Genomic DNA, 8,634 nt, shown 5'->3' with positions numbered 1-8,634 from the left:
ATAAATATACGTAACAATTTTATACTTCATTAATGAGAAATAATGTTAATAGCATATCTTTAAGGAGAAAAATACTTGCCATAATTGTTAGTTTATTAAAGTAGACACATTATTATTTTATAAAATAAAATAAATATCAAGTCATATATTTAATAATGATATTTCTAGAGACATTTCTTTAAAACTAAAAAAACAAAATTCCACTTAAGCAAACAAAATAATGAGCAATTTATAATATAATGAGGCAATTATTTTTTAGCACTTCCTTTCGTACTTAGTATCATTTGGAGTCCATTTATCTCTGTCAATTTTATGCAGTCATACTTTCCATCGTTCTTTATTGCGATCTCCATCAGGTAAACGATATAATTTAAACCCTAATTTTGATTTATTAAACACCCAAAATGTGCAACAACCTGTAGTTATCCATTTAAAAGTATGAAACAAATAAAGTAATAAGAAAAGCGAAAAAGAAATAACAGATCGAGTGCAACGATACTTCATTGTTCAAACTAGTCAACAAAATGGCACCTGTTTACCCAAGTGATCGGAGACAGCCAATCAAAATCGAAAGCGGCACAAATGTCGCGAGAAAAAGAGTGACGCGAATTAAAGGCTAGGGCTTTAGAAAAAATAGCATCGATTGATGTTTATCTTCTTGTTGTCGAATAAGCAGGATTAGTTTTCAATTGCGTCTAACATACGTTTCTTAATCTTAATATATCCAAAATTCTTTTCATTCTGCATTTTTCATATTCATATTAAAATTGTCGGCCAAGACGGTCTTGTCAAAGCAAACTTTTCATACCATCCATTAAGTCATCGGTTATTGAGACCAATTTAGCATGCAGCAAGGCAAAATTCTACAGCTTCATGAATCCCTGTTACATATATGCTTGTATGGTTTGCACGTTTATCCTTTTCTTACATAAATATAAACGCCACTGGACTTTCTGGTGCGGATTACAGTTGAGATAATTTTAGTTGCCAGCTTAAAAATTCGGAAACTTGACATTTTCCCCTGGTATGGATCATGTCTCTTTCAAATAGCCGTATATCATTCTGCATAAAGCTGTAGTCAAATGTTAAGTCTTTTTTGTGGGAATTTACAGACTGCACATTATGGTAAATATATTGATCATAATTTTCCTCGCTTTTATGTAAAAAGGCAACTTTTTGTTTAGATTCAATGGCTATCCATCCATCCATTTAATCTATTAAATTCTATTTGGAAGGGATCATCCCCTTTTATCATTGCAGTAGGATGGTGCTCATCTAAGACGTTGGCACTGACCACATGTAAATGCTACTTATTGCAAGGATTGGCGACCAAATCAAGCGTGCATTGCTAATCGCTATGGCTCCAACTAAAACTATTGAAAACTGATGACGCGTTACCTTTTACACTTTGTTTTTGGTTCCATGAATGTTTTGTGTTTTTAACTCCATCGGCGTTAGATAATATTCAATTTTGCTGGTAATCATATACCAGTAGCGAACAGTCCTTGTTTTGGCTCCAACTTCTTTTTCCGTCTGAAAATACTAGCCAAACGATTTTGACACTTGTTTCTAGAGTGTTTTTTATACTGCAAAATTCAACGCAATATGCCAAAGTCCCCGTTGTTCAGTTTGTATCTTGTAAAAAAAATAATCAAAAGTAATTCATTTTTTACTCTCTGCATGGCATTAAAAATCATAACGAAAATTATTATCCTTTTTATCGTCTTTTACAAACATTAAAAAAATATTTCAAATACATTAAACAAGCAATAAGGTAAAATATTTAAATTTGTAAAACTACTCATTGAAAATTTAAGAGCCTTAATCAAAAAGGAGGTTCCCCCTAGCAGTGCACTTTGATTGGTTGAAGCAGGGGTCGCCAAACTTTTTTGATTATCGACCCCTATATAATTTTTCGAAATCTCCATCGACCCCCGCAAAAGTAATTTTCTGTTAATTAAAATAAAACTCTATTAGATACTGTGTTTGTACATTTATTTTATGATTTTAAACATTTATTAAAGTAATAGTACATTGTGTAACAATAGTTTTATGAAAAATATATTAATATTGAAATTTAAATACCTTATTATTAAATAATAAGTAATTATGCATAAGTAGATATAATAAGTAAAGTAACTAAAGATTTACTGCTTCTTGATCAATAAGATGGGTGTGCCTGGTGTTTTTTTGCAAGGTTCGCTATATTGGGTTCAAAATTGGTCAATTTTAATTTTCGTCAAAATTGGTCAATTTTGTAATTTTCGTAAAAAAATACAAAGTGTGCTATAGTTTTGTCGCGGGCTGTACTAATCCATATCATTAATGCTTACCTTCTTTTTTGTGCATTGATAATTAAAATTGATATCTAAACCAAACGAATGGTTTTATCGAAACAATAACTAATTATCCAAAACTATAAAAGTTTTAATAATGACACTGCAAATATTCAACACAGTTTGCAAAGATAGCTGAAACTGCGTATGATATTTGCATTTGTAACGTCAATGCTCGTCACACGTGACATTTGGACAAGCGCACATATGCATATGACTTATAAACTGCGCTGAGTTCGTGCCACTGCGCGGTGGTACGTAAATACTTGTTTCACCCCAATAAATATACGTTTATTAATTTATGTTTTATAAAGAAACTGATATTGAGTCAATTAAAAAAAAATTCACAAATTTTGCATACTTAATTAGGTATGTGTGATTTGCGTATTGGAGAACTGTTTCTTTTTTCGACCCACAATTGACCCTTCCGATTCAGATCGACCCCCCATTCGCCCCCCTGTCTCAGATCGACCCCTGCTTTTGTTAAATAAACCCTTGGGGTCTATATAGACCACTTTGGCGACCTCTGGGTTGACGCTTGCCAAATCTACAAATTGCGCTTGCTTGGGGTGCACAATTTTTGGTTGGGAATAAAACATAGTGGTATGCTTTACTGCTGTGAAAATATTCTCTTAACTTTTTTTTGGCCTTACTTTGGGAAAAAAGAGAATATAAAAAATTAAAATCTTTAATATATTTTAGATGTCGGAAAAATAATATTGAAATAGTATAAGTTTTTAAAATGGTTTGAAATTCGTTCATTATTCAAGGAAACAAAGTTCCCAATGCTTTTTTTCAAATTTAAAAATAAGAATGACGCAAATTGGTACCTCAAAGTTAATAAGAAATATATTTTTACCATGAACAATCGGGCAAAAAATCTGTAAATTAAGCATTTCAGACATAACTTATGAAGTAAAAAAATATCATTGTAAACTTAACTGTTCTCAAAATAGTTGGAGAAGAAAACTGAAAATATCGAGTGTTGAATTGTTATAGTGAAATATATAAAGCTGCTTTTATGTTTAAGAATATATTCTATTAATTTAATTTGATTTACAATTTATTATGACTGAATTATAATTATTTCCCAATTTTGACTAATCTAAGAACCCGATACTATTCTAAACATTTTTTTTATCTAATCTATTGTTTTTACATACAACGCCAAATGAATTTATTAAAGCAATATGAGTAAGTTCAATTGCAATTTTTGCTTTCTCTGAGCTGTGGAAAAGGAAAATGCAGACACTTTATGCACACAATCTATTAAATTCTTATACATTCTTTGCAAGAAATTATTTATAACCAAACTATTAAAGCAGAATCAATAAAAATTAAATTAAAATTGTTTATAACTATACAAAAATATTAAAGCAGAATTAATAACATTTATATAAAAAATTGTTTGTAACTATGCAAAAATATTGAAGCAGAATCCGTAACAATTATATTAAAATTGCTAGTAACTATACAAAAATATTAAAGAAGAATCAGTAACAATTATATTAAAATTGTTCGTAACTATGCAAAAATATTAAAGCAGAATCAATTCCAATTATATTAAAATTGGTTGTAACTACACAAAAATATTAAAACATAATCAAAAACAATTATATTAAAATTGATTGCAACTACACAAAAATATTAAAGCATAATCAATAACATTTATATTGAAACTGTTTGTAACTATACAAAAATATTAAAGCAGAATCAATAACAATTATATTATAATTGTTTGTAACTATACAAAAATATTAAAGCAGAATCAATAACAATTATATTAAAATTGTTCGTAACTATACAAAACTAAAGCAGAATCAATGACAATTACATTAAAATTGTGTATAACAATACAAAAATATAAAAGCAGAATCAATAACAATTAGAGGACACAGTTATACGGGAATTAAATTAAGCCTAAATAACGACTTAAATAAATTACTGGATAAAGTCTAAATAATTACATAATAAAGCCCTAATAACAGCATGGAATACAAAGCAAGTTGCCACTATCCTCAATAAAGCTGTTCCTCAACGTCAATGCGACTATGGAAATTGGAACAAGTTTAGTACCAGAAATTTTCTGAGTCACTACGAGAAAAAAAATCACTGTGATTCATAACTGCCAAGAGCCGTATCACAAATTTGTCATGATCACGATTAATGTAAAAAAAAAAAGTAAAAAAAAGAAAAAAGAATCTTCTGATTTGTAGATCAACATATTTAAAATAAAGTAAGATTTTTATGCATGTATTGTATTTTTATAAATGCATTTTATTTACGCTTTAGACTTTTATATATGTGCATCTAAACTTGCGATGTACAGGGTTCTAAACCTCTGCCAGGTAAAAATCTTATTTGCTACCCACCGGTTCCGGGTACCCGATAAAAAATTAAGATTTGTTTCTCAGTCGAGTATTATAACATTCAAGCAAAGCAATATAAAAATCATATAATTTTCAATTGAACAAACAGCTTGCAAGGTATAGTTCTAAGGAAATTTATTGTACGTCTATATTTAAAAAAAAATGTTTAATTTTTAGTTTTTTTTAAAAACTAAATTTAAAAAAAAGGAGTTTCTAAAAGAATTTATGGATGACTCTTCAGATGTAGAATGATTAACGCAAACTATGGAGACTGGAATAAATTTTACACCAGAAAGTTTCTGTATCATCCCCAGACAAAAAAGTGAGGAATCATGGGGGTTAAGGAATGAAGCGAGAAAGGACTGAAGTCCCTTATTATTTCAAAATTATATCTTTACTTCCACTTTAAGTTACTCAAATTGTAGTGTCGTTAGCTTGGCGTTAAAGCAATTCCTAAAAACACAGCCTTTATGCTGAGTGTAAATCATGCTACGCAACACTTACTTAGATGAAGGATAGCTAATTCACTATAAATTTAAATTCTTAGATCAAAAATTTTACGGAAAAAAGAAAAATATTGAAGTACATATTATTTTTGAAACTACTTTCTCACAAATATTTATAGCATCGCAATACTTTTGTTTATTAGTTCCAATCAAACAACTTTCTCAGGTATGAGAACATTAAAAAAAGAATTAAGAAAAAAATTGCGGCAAGTTCCTTACTTAGGAGACATTAATATGTTGTTTTTTTCCCTCTAAGTAAGAGGATATAGAGAAGAAAAAAGAGTTTTTGGCACTTTGGTATTCAATTTCCAAAATCTAATCTTCTTAACGTAAATAGCAATTATATCCTCTTCTATTTTAAGGTAAAATTAAACTTATTTTTGTTCAATCAGAGTGAAAATAGTATGGTGGGAAATTTAAACTTAATTATAAATGAAGATCTTGAGAATAAATTCTAGAGGCTGTCTTTTTTCAATACAATTTAAGTCCTAACTGCACAAGATTAATGATCTGTATCAAAAGAATAACTGCCAAGTAGAATGTCATGATCATGGCTTGTATATATATNATATATATATATATATATATATATATATATATATATATATATATATATATATATATATATATATATATATATATATATATATATATATATATATATATATATATATATATATATATATATATATATATATATATATATATATATATATATATATATATATATATATATATATATATATATATATATATATATATATCCTGGAAAAATTTTATTTGTTACCAGACAGGTAACAATTGATTTTAAAAGAAGTAAATTGATTTTAATTGATTTTAAGTAAAATTTGAATTTATTTCCCGGCCCGAATATCAACATTTATGTGAAACAATATAAAAACCGTAAGACTTTCCATTAAACAAATAGCTCAGAGGATATAGTTCTAAAAAAATTTACTGTACACCATTATGAAAACCTTATTTTGTTTTTCATTTTTTTTAAACAAATTTTTTAAAAAAATGTTTCGAAAAAAATGTGGGATAATTGTTTGAATGTAGAATGATTAACGTAAGACTTTGCTATGTAGTAGGGACATGAAGTCTGTTTATATTGGACTTGATAATAGATTAATTTTCACTTAATTTATATAAATTTTCGATAACTTTAGAAATGTAGCTTCTGTTAAAAATAGGATATTCTAAAAGTATTTTAATAAAATGACAGTACATTAAATGAAAAATATTTTTTTTTTAATCTGAGTTTATTTTTTAATCATCCAATAGCTAAAAAAGCATAAATTATCTGCAATGAGATTTACTTAAGTATCATCTCAAAAATTTTCTGTTACTTGATGAGAAATTTTATCTTCTATAAAATTTTAAATCGATGATTCTTATAGCCGAACAGAAGATTCGATTCGTATGCTTTGCTTAATGTTACGATTCTGTCTTCGTATTAAGATTCTGCAGGTAGGTCAGGGCAATAGCCGAGTAATGAAAAACACCAGTTACCGGGTAATTGCTGGTTATGAGGTCCATCTCTAATTCAAACCTTTATCATTTAAAACACAAGTGGGATAACAAGTTCAAATTTACGAAATGAGAACTGAAATTAATTTCTTTTGTCAGAAAAACACAAGTACAACGGAAAACAGCGAAGCCTTCTATGTGTTTCAAGCTTTTAGTTGGAATCTACCTTTAATCCAATAAATATAGAATTTTTACTATTTGTTCTCTCTTGTTGTGTGTGTGTTTCTACTTTTTAAATATTATGATGTATAATCAACTCAATACCATCATCCTAATTCCTATAAATATCCTATCATTACCTAAAAATGCGTATTGTTTTGGTATATATTGTTTACATAATTCAACAAAATTATTACTAAAAATAGCTGTACGAAAAGTGTTAAATCAGCAAGACATGCTCTAAAAGTGCTAGCTAGGCTTAAATTTATACTCGACGAAATTTTCTCCAAGAATGTGGATTTACTATTAAAATATAAACAGATATAGTATAAAGAATTTTTTGGTGACCAAAGGCAAAAAATAATGTAGAACTGAAAAGTTTAAACGCATTGTAAAAATGCTATCAATTTAAAATAAGATTATTATAAGGTTTAAATAGTTTCAATATCATAGACATTACATTAATACAAGAAAAATATCAGAAATGTTGAGTCTCAATTTGCAGCGAGTAAACGCAAACTCAAGGAAAATATTAATTTGCAACATATAATTTTACAAGCCAAATTTTTTTACCAGTCATTAATATTTAATGACCAATACTACACTGGAGAGAGGAAATTTACATCCCTGATTTACAGTACTGTAGTTTTTAATAATAAGTAAAAAAAATTGATAAAATTTTTAGCTTTATCTTAAAAATTAAACTAATTTTTAATTTTAAAATTAAAATTAAATTCCCAATTAAGAATGAATAAATACTCAACTAATTGCTTGAGTTTAAATCTAATTTTTGCTAATATTTCTTTTTATTAATTTCTTCCTATTTCTCAGAAATTATGTTACAATGACAAATGATTATATGAAACTGCTGAAATAAAGTAATCTAAATTAATGTCACCTGTCAAAATTTATCTCGAATTTGTTTAATCCAAAGATTATTGATAATCTTAATCGGCATTAATGATTCTTTAATGCTCCGAAATTTGTTCTTTACTTTCAGTAGAGCATCAAAGGTCCACAAAGCTTGCAGACGATTATTAACCTAGTTTCGCTACACTGAGCTCAAGACATCTGTGAAAATTGGTGGGCGGAAATTGAAAATCGAATTAATCCGTAGTGATCCTCAGATTCTCTAAAGAGAAGGAATTTGAGCAAGTTACGAACAAAGTGTTCTCAAGATTATCAATACAAACATTGAAATAGCAGAGGCAATCTGATAATTTTAACAATGCACATCTTTGGGGAAGGAAGTAATGCGAGATTTGTCGTGCAAAGTTTTCACTTTTTTTAAGAAAAGAATTATCGAATAAAATTGTCTAAGTTTGACAGGTTCTTGAAAAGAAAAGAGCGAAATTTCAAATAGAATTCCGCACGCGAATTTGTAATCAAGTGGGAACAAAGCCATTAACATTTTTAGGAATTTTGAAAGATAGCACTTTATTTGAATTTTCAAATTATGAAATTGATTACGATTTGTGTAGCTGCAAATAAAGTAAACTATTAGTTATTGCTTTCCAAATTAGAAGAGGGGTATTTCGAATAAGGTTTAATCCAATAAATCAGTGTTTCCCAAACTTATGACTTTTGTGTACCCTTTCTAAATTTTTCGTAGCGCTGTGTACCACTAATTAAAAAATGAATGTACTTTTTACTGTAAAAAAATTGCACAAAAGTTAAAAATCACAACTGACTGTTGACGCCACTAATTTTTAACTGTTAACTCTCCAAAAAATA

The sequence above is a fragment of the Parasteatoda tepidariorum genome, chromosome 2 (genome assembly GCF_043381705.1).
Source record: "Parasteatoda tepidariorum isolate YZ-2023 chromosome 2, CAS_Ptep_4.0, whole genome shotgun sequence".
Taxonomy (NCBI): Eukaryota; Metazoa; Arthropoda; class Arachnida; order Araneae; family Theridiidae; genus Parasteatoda; species Parasteatoda tepidariorum.
Note: the sequence above shows the minus strand (reverse complement) of the source record.